The sequence below is a fragment of the Cebidichthys violaceus genome, unplaced genomic scaffold, assembly GCF_023349555.1.
Source record: "Cebidichthys violaceus isolate CVI_PGR_0920_01 unplaced genomic scaffold, fCebVio1.0.p SCAF_15, whole genome shotgun sequence".
NCBI classification, from domain to species: domain Eukaryota; kingdom Metazoa; phylum Chordata; class Actinopteri; order Perciformes; family Stichaeidae; genus Cebidichthys; species Cebidichthys violaceus.
This window is the reverse complement of record NW_027176318.1, coordinates 2,484,049-2,503,964: the sequence shown is the minus strand read 5'-3', so window position 1 is coordinate 2,503,964 and position 19,916 is coordinate 2,484,049.

Genomic DNA, 19,916 nt, shown 5'->3' with positions numbered 1-19,916 from the left:
AAGGAAATGCATCCACCATGTTTGTTAGAGCTGAAGAATACATACATGCGTTTTGGTCTATAACACTGACAATACATATACACTTAATAATTAAAAAAAAAAAAATACCACAATTGAAATTAAATTAAAATGTCCATGAAATAAAGACATTTTGCAAAAAATCCCTCTTAATTAATTGCTGTCCACTTCTGAGTAATGACTATTGACTGTTTTTTAATGTAAAGAATAGAAAACAAGGGACTCATTTCAGGCAACTTGGAACACAACACATTGTTGAATTAGCTTTATCCAAATCCATTCAACTATCAACATTAGTGTGTATGGAATACGTTATGTGAGATTAGTCCTTTTGTGTGTGTGTGTGTGTGTGTGTGTGTGTGTGTGTGTGTGTGTGTGAGTGAGAGAGTGTGTACGTGTCGAGGATAAATTGCAGACCATAGGCCTACAAAGCTAAAAAAAAATTCTTTAAGGTGGACAACACATTTGTAGAAATGTATGCTACTTTGTATGTTGAATAAGGTGCCAGAGTTCATGAAAAAGCATCAAAATAGAGCTTGTTTTTAATATGCAGGGGCGGGTCCCACGAGTAGACTAAGCCCCAATGTGTGTGCTGTATGTAGGTTACCTGTATCGCTCTGCTTTATGGTCTCAATCTCTAGTTTACAGTCTTCTTCAATACAGCATGATGTTCATTTAGTACATTATGCTCCATTTAGAGTCAACCAGACCATAAAGCAGGGGATGCTTTAGGGCGGGGCTTACTGTGATTGACAGGTCTCTACCACGGCGTTGTCCAGTCAACAACAATTAAGTTATTATGAAACATTATGAAAAAGAAAAGAAAAAAAAATCTTAACTCATTCCACAAAGTATGTATTCAATTAACTTAATCTATTAATACAAAATGTATTTAATAATGATTGACTCATTCAATATTGAAGACTTTGGGGCTCCATACATGGCCGCTCCCTTTGGACGTGTTCCAGGCGTGACTGGCTGACCTCAGGGCAGACCCAGCATGCACTGGAGGGATTCCATCTCCCAGCTGGTCTGGGAGCACTTGGAAGTTCCAGGAAGAACACAACAAATGTTGAGTAAAGAACATTTAGGCTGCTTGCTTTACAGCGCGCACATGTTGATTGGTTCACCTGTAAATGCGCTGCTGAGTGACTAATATGCTAGTTAAGAGGGGATAATGTGATGAAAGATATAAAAAAAGGATGATTCTATTCAGAAGATGTAGTTCAAGTCAACGTCATACGTCTCTCAAGGCACCGCTGTTTTTCTCTGTCGGATGCTGACAATGTGCGCTGCTGTTTGAGCGCCTAATAACACGAGGCGCATTGTTTGAGGAGTCGCGTGGTTGCCGCCAACCAAGCCTTCAAAATAACAGCATGCGACACAAATATGTTCAATCACCGATCCCATGTCAATGTCGCCCTACTGTCTCTAAATCAGCTGATTAACAGCTGATTCACACTGAAAAGCTCTCTGGCGTTTCGTGACATTTACAGATGTAGCCGTGATGCAATTACGTGTGTTTACGATGCATGCACATATGGTGACATACCATATGTTGATAATGAACATTTCAAGCCGAGTCGCTTCTGCATGAATTCTGCATCTGTTTGTGTCATCTAGGAAAGCCTTTATTAGAGCTGACATTTTTAATTCTACTTCAGGGATTTACAATGTCAACAAGCTCAGTAATATACAATAATATGTGTAATATGTAGTCAGACACCGATGCACGTGTGACATGTGCGATCTTCTTTTAACGTTAAAAGGAAATTATGGATCAGTTTTAATGTTTCTAGATGCTAGGCTCATCTACGGAGCCCAAACAGAGGTGAGTGTTAACCAGGCATTGTACTGGTAATTCTATTTCAAACAAAACATGTATTCATTAAATACATAAATAAATAATAATGTTCATATGTCAGAGGGGGGAAAAATAGGTTCAGTGAGATACTCCACAGAACTCACTACCCTGTGCAACACATGACAGCTATGTTAATGCCACCTGGCACTGCACACCTGTTAAACTGAGCCACTTTCAGTAGATTGCTCCTCGTAGATCTATCTGTCGCCAAGAAAACTCCTCGTGAACTGGAAATCAAGGAGCGCCACTCGTATCACACACTGGAAAAAATAGATTACATCTCCATGGATAATATAACCACCTCTGTTATAAACAATGCAACAGAACTCCACTCCATCTGGTCATCTGGTCAACTACTTTGCACCTTTTCGGTGGATCAAAAATATACTTTGAAGTCCAAAAGCTGTACTTTTTCCTGTAGATACTTTGTTTGCGGATCGCAAGGTGATAAAGTCCTAGAGAGACTACAGGACTCACAGCAGCCAGTTATAGTGTCAACAGTGGGCCCTTTGAACATTAGCATTGTGGACGAGGTGGGATTCCAGCAGTAACTAAACCTTTGTCCCTCCAGATGTGTCCATTCATGACTCCATCTATGCAGTTTCCTCACTACCAGTTACACAAAAACAAATAAAGTGCACCCCCAGTGCCTCAACCAAAGTGATGATTACATTGTGGCTTTGACATTTGAGGCAGCCCCTTGCCAAGTCGGCCCAAAACTCATTGCTCACCCTGTTCATTACGTCCCATAATGATCCCATTTAGAGACAGCGGGGCCCAGCCTCGGCCCAGGGACCCGGCAATAATCCCTTGCATTAATTAGATGACCCCCGGAGACGGCTGCTGCTGCATTGGTGGGCACACTGACAGGCTCTCTGCTTATTGTTTATGGCCGGCTGTAAAGTGTCCAGCAGTGGGAGAAATGGGGGAGATCAGGGACAGGAGGAGATGAAGTGGGTGGGGAGGAGGGGGGGTGGCGGCTGGGGGCCAATCAGGCCAGAGTGAATGGCAATGATGCAGAAACATCTTTTCTCTCTGCCAGTGTTGGTTGTGACGGTGCGCTTTGCTCTTTGAAAGCAATACTTCCTCACATTTTCTTGGAAAGTAATATCGAACTAGGGCATTATAGTGTGACTAATGCAGGTTCTTTCAAGATTTGATTATTGCCCCAGTCTTTGCTGACTCAACACATACTGCATGTGGAGCTTCATGATCTGCATTAAGTAAACTTGTGAAAATCGGCTGATGCAAAAATCAATAATGACTACTTTCCTGGCCCCGTGATAATTCTTCTGTCGACATTGGCAATTTACAGTAGTTTTTATTAATATGAGTAAACTTTTCAGTAGTTAGATTGCAGGAGCAACACTGTAGAATTACAGTACATCACTGGCCAGGCTGGTCTCATCCAGCATTCATAGCAACAGCTAAGAAAAACAATGGATTCATTTATATCCCACGAAGTGATTTTGTACCTTATCCACGTAATCATAAATGAGGAAGTGTAAAGTCACACTCAGGGCGGGTTGTAGGGGAGGTGTTGGTCTAACTAACAGCAATCTTTTCAGCCAGGACACTTCAGTTCATTCCACATGTGAAAAACAAGAAGTCAACATTAATATTTTTCTCCAAAACCTGTGTACTTCAGTAACGTGACTTCCGTAGCTATTTTAACCCAAACCCTCTTTCCTAAACATAAGTAAGTGGTTTTATTGACTAAACCCAACGAAGTATTTCACTATGTATTCCTAAACTTAAGTTTCCTGTGAAGACGGAAGTTTATTTTGAATAGACCGTATGCATGTAATGAATGGAAATTGACACGTATAGCTGGCTTTTGTAGGAAAAATTAGTCAAAATTTACTTTTTCGTAAGACGAACAAACAAACCGTTGTATGAGGAAACGTTGCACTGGCAGGCCTAGCTGCAGTATTGCACTGTAAACCTCATATCCTACTGTAGAATGCTGCTCAACATTTGACAGCAATTTACAGTTTTTTGTTTTTGTTGATGACAGTAATGAGACTGTAGAAATAACTCTAAAATGAACAGTTTAATTCAATTTAAAAGAGAGATTTGTTGCAGTACCAGATACCTCGGATCAGGATTAGCGCCAAAGAACTTGTGACATCCTGAGCATATTATCATATAGTGTGACTTTACATGTTTGATATATACAAGACAGGTTTACCCCGTAAGAGGTCCAACTTCCTCTTACACCTTTTATGAACAAACTGTTTAAAAGCTCTAATGGAAAAACCCCTTTTTCAATAGATTTGTATAAAATACTAAGATGATTTCATGAGCAACTCTCATAAAATTAAGATAATTATGAAATATCAAGCTGACAGCCCAGTGTTAAGTATGTTTGCTAAGCTGCCTAATAGGGCACAGGGTATCCAGCACACCAAACGGTGCTCAAGCCTGAGCAATGAGTTAAGAGCAGAGAAACAAAGGCATCCGTAATGTTCTGAATTATCAGGAAAAGATCAAACATGAAGAAGAAACTAGGTCAAGTTTTATTTATTTTCTGTAGAGAGATGGAAAGAGCCAGATAAATCCAAAACGACTTCCAGCAGCCAGTGTGTTTGAGCTTCAGCTAAAGGAAACAATCATTCTGTACAATTCCACATGTGAATGGTCCACGTTTTAGATCGCAATCACTATCAACGATGATTTAAGGAGCAGTTTGATTAGACTAGCTGCCCGTGTTTGCTTATTGTCTTCTGGTTTGATGGTCCACAACAGAACACATCAATGCATCGCTGTTCAGCTGCCGGATCTTAGATGTTATTGAATATCAGATTTTGCAGCCTATTGTCAGCAGCCTTCTTTAAAACATATCCACATTTTCATTTGTATTACCATAATAACATGACCAGGCAGGTTGTATGTTAGTATGGTGGTTTACTTAAATTTCAAAGCTTGCTGTCTCTTGTTGTCTAAAATGTAGGAAACCCACATTCCTTACATTCCACATTTTCAAACACACTAATTTAAATGTAATGTAATCTTTCAAGGAAAGAAATAACACATATTGTGTAAATCTGATTATGTCTGTGCTTTGGAACTGTCTCTAATACCCAACACATTCTTGAAGAAAGGAATATGAGAGCATAGAAAATGGTAATTGGCCTGATTGACCAGCTTTAGTTGAGAGAAGTGCCTGAGGAGGAAAAAGAATGCCGGGTTTGTAAAACATGCATAACCCTTCAGCTTTTTGTGCACACCCTGAAGCAAACAATGGCAAAATGTCTGAAGAAAAACGAAATGCATTTGAGGATTAAATGTGATTATACAGTATACGCACGTATAACTCAATGATGCCCATTTAAGCGCTGCAAAATTGTGCTGTTCCAGATTTCCCATTGAGACACATTTGAGGATGCATGCATAGCAGAAGGGTAGGGAACTCATCGCCAAAACGTAACTACTTGTTCATTAACGGTCCAGTGTGTAGGATTCCTAGATTCTTCTAGATCTATTGGCAGAAACGATTCGGCCTGACTCCCAACTTGTCAAATACGCGCGTCGCTCTGCGTCTGATACCGATACACTGGACTCCTACGTAAACTCACCCACGTCATTATTAGACGGTCGGAGCCGCTGACGTAGTCTAAAGAGACAGTCCACACAGTGTGGGTGGGGCAGGACGTGGATGGGTCAAACAAGACTTGTGTACCGTGCAAAACTAAAAGTGAATTAATCGAGTTGCTAACCATGTGACTTGTTTAACGATGACAGATGTTAGTAGTGACCTAAGTCGTTAGTTAGGCAAGTTAGCATCAACCAAGCTCTTTTTCTAAACCTTACTAAGTGGTTTTGTTGCCTCAAATTAACTTTCGATTGACGGGAGTTTATTTTTGAAAAGACATTATGCATTTAATGAGTGGAAACTGATAAGTCGTCCCTGCCACGGAACGTTGAGCGCCATGTAGCGTCTGTATCTGACGAGTTAGCAGTGAGAAATGTAGCATATTATTCCTAACTGTTTTCACTATTGTATAATCCGCTGAAACTAAGAGTCGTTGTTTTTTTTTCGTCAGCTTAGAATGAGACCTTCGTATGTACATAGGGAGCAGGTCCTCTTCACAGAGTCCGCCATGTTGCACCGCCATGTTCCTACAGTAGCCCAGAACGGACAAACCAAACACTGGTTTCACTTTTGAAATAGCAGCTTGAATTGAAAGGAGATCAAAGCTTCTTCGACATGTTTAGCACCTGTTTGTAATTTGTATGCAATGCATTTGCATTACTCTCTCCCCAAGACACACATTACGACATGTCAAACTGAATATTGCACTCTTCATTGAATAGACAAAAACACACAGTAGCAGTTTAAGCTGTCTGACCTTAAAGCAATTCAACTTACACGCGTTTCTATATTACTTTGTTGAAATGCATGGCTCTGAACAGATCAAGTATGCACTCTAAGCTGAACAGAAGGTTACCTTCTTGAGATCATGAACATGGTCTGCCTCAAACGTTTTGTGATTTGAGATACGTGAAGATGACGTCGCTCAGCAGCCCATCTAGAGTGGGCTGTAGGGATGGGAGGATGTAGGATTTTATCGGGGATCGTTGATCATCATTAATGACGTGGAAAAGCTGTCCCGCTCGCTATCGTGGTAAAGAAGTGAAAGATATAGACTTTTGATTTTTGAAAAAACATCATAGAAATGATCATGTAAGAAAGAACAGGCTCACACAATATTGCTATTTTTGCTTTATTTATCATTTATTTCTGCAGGGGGGCCTAATGGCTAATTGTTTTTTACTGAAAAAGGATGCTCACTTAACAAATATGTGCCCGACTAAATGTAAGGTAAAGTGATTCCAGTATATTTTAGTGCCATTGTATATTTTGATGATTATTGGGATGATATCCTGCATCATATATTTTGTCCAGGATAATCGTTACAGGAAATTTTGATATGGTCCCATGCCTAATAGGCAATTGCAGGATTACAGTTACAGCTAAAACAAACACAGCATGCAGTGACTATCCAGACAGTACAGTGTTTAATATCTCATGATTTATTGCCTGAAATGAAAACCTATTAAAATCATCACAGTTAAGTCTCATTTGAAGGGAAGGCCATACGTGCAAAACTAAACATGGTCCTCGTGTGCACACCTCATGTAATTATGTTTTGTATTTGTGTTCACATTGAAATTATACCTGCATTTACAAAGTATTCACTCCGTCGTGAAACATGACAAGTGCTTCGTTTATTTCTCATTAGAGATCATCAGAGTGAAACACACAGAGCTGCTCACGAGCGCACACACACACACACACACACACACACACACACACACACACACACACACCTGCTACTCCAATGTTCTCATAATTCAGCACTTGTGCCGTCCATCAGTGCATTATCATGAAAGGTGGCAAAGACTCATTGAAGCATTAACATGAAGCTGTGGTCTTGCGAAGCACTCAATGACATTTGGTGGTGCGTCCCGACATAATTGGATGTACTCAGAAATCCCTCTTCACAGGCTAATAAAGCACTGAACAGATTTCTGACACATTTTATGAATGCATTAAGTGGGGAAAAAAATGCTTTATGGTTGCACCTCAGCACAGGCTAAAGCCATTAATTGTTCAAGGTTTCACCTTGCAGAAATGAAGTAGTGCAGGGTTTAATGAGCCCAAATCTGCAAATGTTACAGCAGCATAAAATTGGAGCGTAATTATTTCGGCCCAATTAAAATATGACGGAATTATTCTGTTGAAATTAGGCGGTGGTATTTGAGAGCCTGGAGAGGTGTACAGCTCTATTCAGATTTAGTTTTATTCAGGGCTGAGGATTATAATATATGGCTGAATTTAAACCAAGGTGTGTGGTTAGACAGCCGGCACAAGCCAAGGCTTTAGTCTCCTCCAGTCCTACCCCAATTTGCATAAAACAAAGATAGAATGTCAAATTAAGATGATCTTTTTTCTTTTCATGCAAAGCAAAGTACATTGGAAAAATACCATTTCCATTTATTTGTCAAGAGAGGATAAAACTAATTTATCCTGCAGCTTTAATAGATATAATCCAGTTCAAGGTGCTCAATGTGAACTGAATTGAAAAGAAAGTAGACAAATTAACATGATAGAATTGAAAAAGGTAGGGGGGGGTGTCCTTAGTGTTATAAAAGGTGTAGGAGGTCTGGGACTGCTCAAGGACAGCGAAGCACTCTGCACTCTTACGTTCACGAGCAGCAGAAAGTGCTCGGTAACGGAACACGGAGCGAAGCCGTCGTGGAGCACACTGAATGTAATGTGCTGCTCTGTCTGAACCACCTGTCTGCTGTAAATCATCTTCAAACCTCATCTGAGATTCTCCTGTTGTCTGTTGATAAGGACGGCACAACTTCAACGCTTTTTTAAACTTTTAAATGTTTTCAATACAATACTCCGCTCAAACTAGCTTATGCTCTGGCCTGAGCATGACGCTAACGTTGGTCCTCTCTCTCTGTATTAATCCACAGGTATATCTATTGGCTACAGAGTGCTTCCTAGCCTGTGTAACCTTTGCTGCCGGTCCAGATTTTCCCTAGGTCTGGTGCCGGTAACATTAGCACTGTTAGCGCTGTTTGGTGCACACATCAGCTCAGCCATCGCCATGTTGAGAGCTGTGTGGAGGCAATAAATATGCTCTGAAATTCGAATTGAGCACCTTAATTAAAATATTGTTTCGCAAAGGACACATCGACATGGACTGGAGGAGCAGGGGGTTGAACCCCAATCCTCTGTTTGAAGGACAATCCGCTCTCACTCTGAGCCCCAAAGTCAGTTGCTCCAAATCAGCTTTTGAACTCACAAAGGGAAATTTAACTGTGACAGTAAAGGTCTTCACTGGTCCAAAAACGCCAAGAGATGTAGCCTAATACCCAGAACCAAACCCTCTCTATTATTTGAAAGCAGGGAGTCTGGACCCATGCAGAACCGAGAAATATCAGACCCAAACCTGGCCGGGACACACGGACCCCATCGGCACAGATTTCACAGCTGATTGCTATTAACAAGTTTACGTTAATTTATAAGTTTACAAAACATAACTTGGTGCTGGTCGAACTGCTGCGGACGCGACTGTATTGATAGAGTGATGCATGATATTCACACACTGTTTGTCTAATATGACCAGCAAAATATAATTCAACTCCTGATCCAGAAAGTGAGGGAAGGTTATAGAAATGCTAATATTAAATGTTACTAATATCAGAGTTGTTTCATATTTGGACTGATTACAGAACAGCTTAACTTCTGCTGAAACTTTGATTGAAAAAAAAGTCCTAATATCGCTTTTTTTGGGGCATTTTTGACTGGTTAATTAAGATGAAAAACTTGTTTTTTTTTAAGAGATGATGTATGGATTTTGATTGCCTTAATTAGGAGAATGACAGCAAAGGGGGGGAGAGAGGGAGCGGATTACACACAGCGGTATGGAATGAAACCCGGGCTGCAGGAAAGGACTCAGCCTACATGGGGCAAACACTACATCAGTTGATTAATACAGTACAGATGTTTTGATCAAGGTTTATGATGTGTAAAGTAGAATACTATCTGCTTCAAACTCCTGTTCATTCATCACCGCCCAGACTCCACTACTACCAGAGCTGCGGCTATGCTTCTCGAGCAGGCAAAGCAATATCTATTGTTTTCTTTTCAAATAATTATCCAGTTATACAATATTGCAGAAGATACCATTGAACGTCTTCAAAATAAATTGTAGCTGCAGGAAATGCCTGAGGTGTTTTGGTGTATCACTTAGTATAGTGTCTTCACTGCACCGGCATCGTATGTGTTTGGTACCGTATATCATTTTAAGAACTATTCAGAGTGCAGGGCATTATTATCTCAGCTGGAGGGTGAGACCTGGGATCATCCTTATTACTTCTGGGCCACACTCCCTGCGTGAGCAGCACTCGTGCACCGCGGAACCTCTTTGCTTTTCATTTCTGTGCCCGTGTCAATAAGGTTAGAGCAGCCAAACGGGCAGCAGGGGCCAGCATGCATCTCTTCTAGTCTTATCGATTTTAAAAAAAACAGCCAGTTCAAAACTTTTGACAGTATATTGGCATCATATACTCGCAACATTACAACAGTTTCCGTGTCTCTGTGTGCAACACATCAATCGCTGTGAGCCTGTACATCCAATCGTTCCTGTTTCACAGTGGGGGTTTTTCTTAATTCATGGGGCCTCATGCCGATTGTGTGACTGTGAAGACATTTCATTTTCAGCGGAACACATACGTTGGTGTCGGCCAACTGTGCGAAAGGTTTTGAACACAAAACAATCCTCTGGGAATCGTACTTTTTTACAGCATCGACTTGAGCACATAATGCCACATACGTCTGCCACAGTATGAGGAACAGACACCTCAGCCCTTATCTGATAACGACTTCCATTCCATAGATCCGGCCTTTTAGTGCCAATGGCACATGGCCATCAGGATAACAATGATCAATTCAGCAGCCTAACCCGCTGCTGCTGGAGATGGCTTATTGATGTCCTCACATCGCAGGTAGCAGAGAAGGTGCTTCTGGTGATTTAATGACGGATTGACTCGCAGGTCGAAGCCCGATCCAGAATGCCAAGTGGCTCGGTCAACCTTTTCACGGATGAGCTTCTTTCACACGGGCACGACATTCTTAAAAAAAAAATCTCAAAGTTCCGGAGGCGAAGATTGAGTTCTAATGAAACAAAGCACCTCCCAGCGAGGCATGGCAGAAAGGACAGACAGACTGCAGATGATTCAGACAAGACAGACACTTTCAGTAATTGCAGCATGAAGAAATGAACAGACGCTGGACTGGGATATCTCATGTAATTTACAGCTGGGTCGGTTGTTATTGTCTTAACTGCAATATCCTGTCATTGTCCTCCGCTGTTCTAAGGTGAGTCACTGGCTGGTGTCATGAATCATCCATTCATGCCCACACAGAGCGCACACACACACTCAGCGTTGAATGCTGAGGTTCCAGGGCCAGCTGTTTGGAAGTCAGTACTCTGCTCTTTGTGCTTATTATTGTGCCATCTTGCCATGGCTGTCCTCCCTCTAGTTTTGCCAGCATTCAATCAGAGAGCAAGGTCGCAATCTGCAATCTTGCGGGGCATAATTACCACGGCCACTGTAACAATCCGTTCCACAGTGCCTGAGAACATGTCGGGCTGTGTAGGTGTGTGCCGATCTCGGTCTAAGGCAGAGGAAGCTGCTTCTCGGTTACACTTTCATTTCTAAATGCTAAATGATAAGTCTATTTTAAATGTTACATCACATTTACACAACTGTTTTAGGGAACCGTAGCAGCGGTTTTTGCACTTTTTACTGCAAACGATTTACTTCACATATTGTGTAATGCTATGATCCACAGTGTTTTGCGTCGACCATGGTTTTCCATTCATTTCTAAATATGTCAATCAACTAGCAAAATGTAGGTCGTTTTCACACATATAGTTCAGTACATTGTGTTCACACTTGCTTTTTCCAAACAAAGCAATAGGAGTAAAGATGAAGCTATGGACTGGGGGGTAAACTCATTGATTGGACGGTGACAGCAGCATGGATCCATATGGGGAAATCAAATCAAGACCTCCAAATTGAATGTCAGAATGTGTTGGTTTTGATTAGGCTTAGGCACAAACACAACTTGGTTAGGGTGAGGAAAGGATTGTATTATGCATTTTTGGTATTTAATTGGCGACTCAGACGTCTGAGGAAGAGCCTGGTGCTCAAAACGTTACAAGGCATGTTTGGCTGTTTTTTATAGGGTGAGGGTGAGATCATATTTAGGGTTAAAACAAGTATGTTGTTATAGATCTTGAACAAATCCTCATTGCTAGCGGTACCGAAGATTAAACTGAACCAGCGGTTGATCAATTTTAAGAGTGACGAGTCAGCAGTCAATGACGGTAAAAAACTAGGGTTAGGAACGGGACACTAAAGTCAGTTTGCTACCTTGCAGTTTTGGGGTCACAGTTCATCATGTTTTATTTAAAGAAAAAAAGATAAGAAATACTTTTGATTCTTCAATAAATATGGGTCATTGGCCATAATTCTTACTGTAACAGTTACCGCACTCAAATGCTGGCATATTGTTAATAAGAACACAAAAAGGCAGATGATACTAGCATCCAGGTGTCGGGAGTTAACAACACTATTTTCACCCAAGCAGAATAGATTTTATGCATAACGCTATCTGAGCTGACAGAGAGATATGAATAGCATTATTTTCCTGGAGCAAAAAGCGTCAGGGAAAGCTGATGTTGTCCATTTCTCCCCGATTTTGGATCAGATTCCTGCTGGAACGTGTGCTGTGTTTAGTTTTTTTGGATTTTTAAACTTTTAAATGATGCTATTGTCACGGTAAAAGTGCTCTTAAACCACACTGCCAAGTCCCGGGCTGAAGCCAGTGAAACTGTGGAGGTCTGTTGAGCCCGAAAGAGACGGGCGCTGCACCGCATCTTTTCATACGCAGACACAGTGTGAGAATAATGAGGTGTTTTTCAACATTACAGCATTCAAAATGTAGCACCCATATTCCAATGTGTTCTTCTGTATTAGTTTGTTGATTTTGGCGGTTCCTGTGGATGAAAGTTGTAGTGTTTTCAACACCAGAGTCCCTCTTTGCTGCAGCAGGGTCTGACAGTCTGCCCCGCTTAGTCCTGGTTCGTGCCATATTTATGCTGTGAAATGATTGTCATACAGCTGCAGATTTGAAAAACTTTCAAAACGCTGTGGAGAATATTGTATAATTCATGTTGTCGTCTGTCTACTCAAATAAAGGGTGACTGTGAAAGAGATAAATGCGTTGTGTTGCTTACTGGTGTTCAACTCCCACTTGAGATCCTGGGTAATGATAGTGCCTAGGAAACTGAGGGACTCCACAACGTTGACAGTTCTTCTGGAAACCCACAACCATCTCCTCCGTCCTTGGAGCGTTGAGTTTGTGCATCAGGTCACCAGATAGTTTATCTCCCACTTGAAGGCGGCGCCCGCCTCCCTCCATGCCTCTCACCGCCCCGGGCTGCAGTGACACAGAGCCAATGTCTCATTACTTTGTGTTCCTGCATTGCACATAATAATGTCAATTATATGGTAATCTGCAGGAGAAATAAAGAAATACTAAAAAAGATTGGTTATCATCTGCTTATAGCGATCAATGTCGCCTGTACGGACGTGATCACTAGAAGTGGTTTTCATTGTACTGTAATGGTGAAGTTTTTATTTCCCACAATGAAACTCAATTAATTCATTAGACCTCTCCTGCCTCCTGTGCTCACTTCTTTCAAACCCCACACCTCCATTTTGGGATGTTACTGCACTTCGGTGGCTATTTTAACCCAAACAACGGTATTTTCTTAAACCTAGCTATGCAGTTTTGTCGCCTTTACCTCTCTGAGTTTCCTGTGGAGACGGACGTTTATTTTGAAAAGACCGTATGCATGTAAGAGCCTACATTGACACGTGTAGCTGGCTTTCGTAGGAAAAAGTATCCGTTTTGTATTTAGTGGTGTCTAGTGGTGAGGTTGCAGATGACAACAACCCCTCTGCTCAACCCTCCCTTTTCCAAGCATGTCAGAGAACTACGGTGGCCTTCAGCTCATTCTGAGCTAACAAAAGCACTAAAGATCCTGAGTCCAGATAATTATTCACTAATGAAAGCAGGTGTGGATATTGTATTCCGTGTCTGAGCATAAATGTAGGGGTTAGGGGAAGGATTCATTCATCTTATGTGATACAGAGAGTGTATAATTGGGTACGTAGGCATGTCATGCAATGATAAATACATATAGAGATAAGGTTCACGATCAATGACACGGTCCCAAGTCTCCAGTCCAGAGGAGAATATGAGAATTCTGATACCAGAATTTAACGTGGGACAATAGTGTGAATGTATGACGTCCAGATTGATAATGATGGGGGCTGTCCTTTTTAAACTGAGTGATTAGACTTCTTTTACATTAAAGAGAATCTTTTCATTTTTTTTGACCCTGATCCACTGAATCCTCAGCTTTAATGGTCAGCATGGGAGGCAGCTCTGCACTGCCGACAGTCCTCCATCTGTTTATCTGAGGCTGTGATAGATGAGCTGTGGAAATTTCCTCCCCCTTGTGTAGCTGCAATCAGTCTCTCCATCACTGCTGATAACACAGCGTGCCAAAAACACAACCTCACAATGGCAGCAGGTCCTCACAACAAACTGGGTTAATGATGCAGGAGGACTGCCTGTCACCCTCTGGACTCACAGAGGTCCAGCCTCGTGTTTTCGGTCCGTCACAAGATTTTTGGTCCTCTGCTCCATAAGAGTAGGTTTACAATAGAGGGACATTAAGTCTTCAATGCTGCATGGATACATCTGCTTTTTTTGGCCTCATACGGTCACTAACAAAATATTATAAGCGAGGCGAAAAACATTACTAATGTAGATGTTTCCCTACAGAACACTGAAGGGATTGAGGAGTATGAATATGACATGAATTGTATATGGTCTTCACAGTCAGCAGGTCTCAACTCAGCCATAAACCTATAGGAGGTTATCAGACACCATCCTCACAACAACATTTGAGGGAATACTTTTGGAAATAACTGTGTTGATTCCTCCAAAGTATCTGTGACAAGCAGTACTAAAGCTGTTCCGGAGACACTCTACATGGGGTTTTACTTTAATTTGGCACCAAATAAAAGCCTAGTTATGCCTCACATGACACTTGAGCAGAAGCACTTGCAGTGGAGGGCTTTTTCAAAGCTGTTCCACAATCAAGATTAAAGCGCAATCTTTCTTATGATGATACGTCTTTGTCCAACACTTAAAAAGTGTATTGCTGAATTTATATTTTCGGTTTAGTGAAGTGATTTCAAAAGCAAATAGAGGATTTGACTCCCAACTGGTCAAATTCTAAAACTTGCTCGGTGGCCCTCAGCTTCAAAATAAGATGCTCTAGGTTCCCCTCTAGTGTCAGTTTTGGACTTGTCAGGGATGGCGTGTCAGTTTTCTCCTTACATGCGTACTTAAATAACGCCACTTTCACTCTTTAGTTCACTCATAAACCTCTGTTCATCACCAGCAAGAGAGAACTGTCAAAAGTTGTTATCAATGGATTATAACTGACCTATGAAGCATTATTACCATATTTATTTATAATTGATAAAGTTATTAGAGTTGGGATCTGGTTGGAGCGTGTTTGGTTATTAGCAAGTATAAAAACTAAATCCTCCATCATTTATCAATCATCAATAAACGTTTTAATATCAATAGGATTATTAACCAACAACCAAACTGTAGATCAAGCCTCAAAATTGGTCAAAAATGTCAATAGTTAGAGTAATATTCCACATTCAGAGTGAACAGTGAAGGTTTAATTCTGAGCACAGACTATAACAACCAGCTATTATCACTATCCATATGCACAAAATAATCACAGAAACTGCTCCTTAAAATATAACAGCGTTTAAGAAGGAGCAAGATGGCGTGTGTGGTCGCAGAAGTGACTACGCTGCGCAAAACTCCAAAAATGGCGGTGCAGTCACATGAGCGACAAACGCCAGGCGAGACTTTAACACTGTCCACAGGAGACCACGGTTTGTGTCACGTGGTAAAACAAAAGTCAACGTTATTTCAAGTGACGTTAAGTATTGTAACATACTTAAGCGCAGAAAGTATTCTAGCATATAGGGCAACCTTTATGGCTCTGCAGCATCAAGTTTTCTACGTTTAAGGGCACTCATAAGTGCTCTGCATCTCCTTTTCTTCAGGGAAGAAGCACCCACCGTACTCCAGCAAGAAGTTGTGTTGCCTAAACCAAACCAAGAAGTTTGATTTCAAAAAGACAACGCATGCATGCAACTGTTAATATAACTCTTTTTTTTTTTAATCTTTGATACTACTTAAATCGTCTTTGTCATCGTCTCCTGCTACATGTCGCTCCATATTATTTGATTAAACACACACAGAGCTAAGACCTAGGGTTTACAGCATCACATTGACAAAAACATAGTGGGCTTGCTGAAATCCACCATGGATAGACAGGTAATTAGCATTAACTAAGAAACTGTGTCATGATTGCCATGCTGCTATTAATTACCTCGTCACATGCACTGGCTGGGAGAAACATAATGCCTGAATGTGTCCCTCTAACTTTGCTGAAGAGATTATTTATCATCATGGGTTGTAATTATGCCTGAGGCTTGGCGCATTCAAATGGATTTGCTGCGGAGCTGATATCGTAAATGTTTGATGAGATGTTTTCATTGATGTGTGACTGGCTTTGCATTACAGCCACAGAGAGTCTCGCAGGTTTTTTTTTCCGTCATCACTGATAGTGTTTGCTTCAATCATTGTTGATAAGATCGAGGACTGTGGGAGAGGGCTTTTTCGCTACATACTGATTCCACACAAATATCTCATTTGTCAAAAGGTCAGCTGCGTGACACAAGTAGAGAGCAATTACCGTCTACAACCCCGCATTCAATAGAACAGGCCTCATGGGTCATTAAAATGCTGCTATGACAATGTGTCCGTCTGTGTCCTCAGATTCGTCTCAAGTCAATTCAATTTATATAGGATGGATCACAAATTTGCAACATAAAACACCCTTCATGCTAAGGCCCTTAATTTGGATAAGAAAGGTTCTCACTTCAGAAAGAGATCTCAACCTTGACAGACAGAAATATATATATATATATATATATATATATATATATATATAGATATATATAGATATAGTAGACAGGGGCAGCAGCAGTAAAACTACAACATAGAGGAAAAGAGGGACATTGGGCCTAATGGATAGATGTGTGGCTCATACAAGTGATTTATCACATTCATCAGAATTTTCTTTAGCAACAGACTGAATCCATGATTGGTCCAGACCTGTCGTTGTAGTCGTATACATATAGTCCCAACAGGATAAACACTTGACCAACAATGATAAAGTAAAATGAATGTTAAGAAAACATGTCTTAACGTTGATTTTACTTTCTCGTTGTTTAGGGCCCAACTGTAAGGTACAGTTTTTTTTCTTTTCTTCTAATCTCATTAAAACCTAATATTTAGAAAATAATTGACATTGTGAAGTATCAAGGTGATAAAAAAAGGTTATGTCTGAACCGTTAAAGCGGACCCATCGTATCCAGGACTCCCCAACAGAAGGAATACAATGTCTTACTTTGAATACATTTGGATAATAAAAATGTTCCAAAGTAAACACATGAAGAATGATTGTGTGCCTTTCTTTTTTCTTCGATTTTGATTCATTTGTAGTTGACAGTTTATACAGTTCATAGTTTCCACACTAACAGCTGCTTCAGGTCAGTCATTGTCTTGGGGAACATCCTTCATTATAACGCAGAACAGTGTAACAGCACCTATAATGGAACATATTCCCTCATCCATCTCTGTGACTGTCACATCTCCTTGACCAGTCATGGACCAGCTCTAGTACCATATTCTCATTGTTGTGGGCCCCTTAACACCACTACCCTCTCTCCTCTTATTCCTTGGTGACTTTGAAAGAATGAAACTTGCCCACAAATGGAGCAGAACAGGAAGCTCTTTTCTAGCAAGGGTTATGAGGACTTGTGATTCAGCTAATGATCAAACTCATGAATTCTAACTTACTCATATACCAGTGGTCAGCTTAAGCAAGCAGTTTAAGAATCTGCCTTTGGACACTCATACGAGCATGTCTCAACATAAAAAGTGAGAACAAATTGTTTAGGATAACAATTGAAAAAATTCTTGGATTAGGGCTGATATTAGGGCGATGATTGATAAATAAAATGAAGTCCTCCACGGTTTTGGTCCAGTTCTGGTAGGAACTGGACCAAAAGAAACTCTCTGTACCGAGAACACGCATGCAAGACACATGAGCCACAATTATCCTTCAGATAGAGGGAGAAGAGACGAGAGAGAGCACGTTGTAAGAACACCTATGAAGAATGACAGAACCTTCTGTTTCCATTGGTTACAATGAGATGATTAAAGGATCGCTGAGACATGGGGAAATCTCTACAGCCATGTCGGAAAGGGCAAGGAAAGAAAGGTCGGATGGTCCGACGGGATGTAAACCACAGTAAACAACAGTCTAGCCAGATTACATAAACCAACTGTCCTTGAAGGACAAACTGTTTGGATACTATTTGTTTACTGTTTGTCTTGTGTGTCTTGGCCAGAATGACTCATTTTAGCCACATCTGTTGATCTCAGCAATAACCCTGGTAAGCACAGTGCTATCACCGACGGTTGCTCATAGTTAAAAAAAAAAAGACAAAAGTAACAAGGCACAATTATCCTTTTAATTCTTTGAAACTGTGTAGTAGTCAGTAGTGATTAGAGGGGTGAATCTTTAGTGGTCTCACGATTCCAATACAATTTACCTGTCATGATTTGAATGTACAGCGATGCTCAATGCCTCTCAATATAGCGCACCCTCATTTTTCAAAAGTCAGACAATAACAGTCTATAATATATTAAGCTCCCTCACGTTTCTGCAAGAGCGTCCCTTAATGTCTTGAGCTGGAAAAAAAAAAAAATCAGATCAGAGCAGAAAGTTGCCTTAATTTGCAATAGGTGAATTGTGAAGACAGGTGATTTAGTGGTTGCCTAGAATAAACTCCTCTTTTCTGATCAGAAAGAGCAGCTTGGCACAGCTTTTTGTAAGTGTTTTCAATGAGAGTGAAGTGTTTTGCGTGCTGCTTTTGTGTTGCTGAGCGCTTTTTACAGGAGCGCCCTAAAAACCCTGAAGTTGGAAAAAACAGCAACTCTGAGCGTGAAAGCGTGCAACGGCATTTGTGTTTTAATTAATGTCATTGCAGTGACTTTTGCTGGATGCCTGGAGCTGTGTGACTTTATAAACCGTAGTTACCGTGATCCGAAACAAAAATCAGCAGGAGGCAACTTAATCCAATTGATATTTCGGTTTAAATTGTTTTCACTAACTTAAACTGTACTTTTGACTGTTAGGTAGGGTACGGTTCATGGTTTGTGTCAAGCTAACATTAGCACTTATTCTAGCGACAATGACAAAAAGACCAGCAGTCTGATCGGGCAACAAAAAGGCAGTGTGGTACCCCACGCATTTTCCACCCGCGAAACACGCTCAGTCTGAACAGGGACGTCTACGAAAAGGCTGTGGGGGCTGGGGCCGAAGAAGGCCCATGAATTTTTCATGCAATGTTCTCCGGGGTCCCTTTATACCTAAACACATTGCTCAGAGCAGACATGCCTTTTTCCCTCGATAATGATGATGACCCACATGATAATTTCTCAGTGACTGCTTTGCAGCTGGGCCATAGATCTGAGGAAACATTCTACATGCAATAAAAACCTGTCATTGTAAAGGTCACCCTGCTTTGCTACCACACTGATTGCTTCGGTGATGTTGGTTGTTATGCCAAAGCTGAGGCAAACATGCTGAGAAGGTATCCACTTGATAGAAATATGTACAAGCCATTTGTATTTAGTTAGAAAAAAACAACTGTTAGTCGGCGTCCTTGTCATATGAAATGACTGCTCAGTTGAATGTGGGTTAGCTGATAGCTAAACATGCATGTAGTAAAGGTGGCGATGGGGGTAACATTTGAAATCAACTCTCACCCGTTTGGATTCCAGTTCTTCTTCTCTTCTCTGCCATTTCAAGCCTGAATTGTTGTTTTCATTACAATGACTTTTATTTAGTCGTACAAAAGGCGGCGTGCAAACATTCCACTGAATATTTGCCATTGGAATCCCAAACAGAGCTTTGTTATCTCTGGGTTGGTTTTCAAAAGACTTTGTTGTTGGACTAGCTGCTTTGTGACCACAATTACAGCTGCACTCATCTTTATTGTTTTTAAATGGGTCAAAAGTCACGATGCAGCTCTCCTCAGCTGTACCAAGCATTCTAGTGTCTTTTAGCTCATGTTGGGGGGGTTTCACTGTCCACAACGCTAACATGTTGTTCCAGTCTCACAGCTCTCATTAACTGGTATCTAACAGCAGACAGATACAGTTAGACTAAAACAGAAAGTGAAGACTTGCTAACACGTT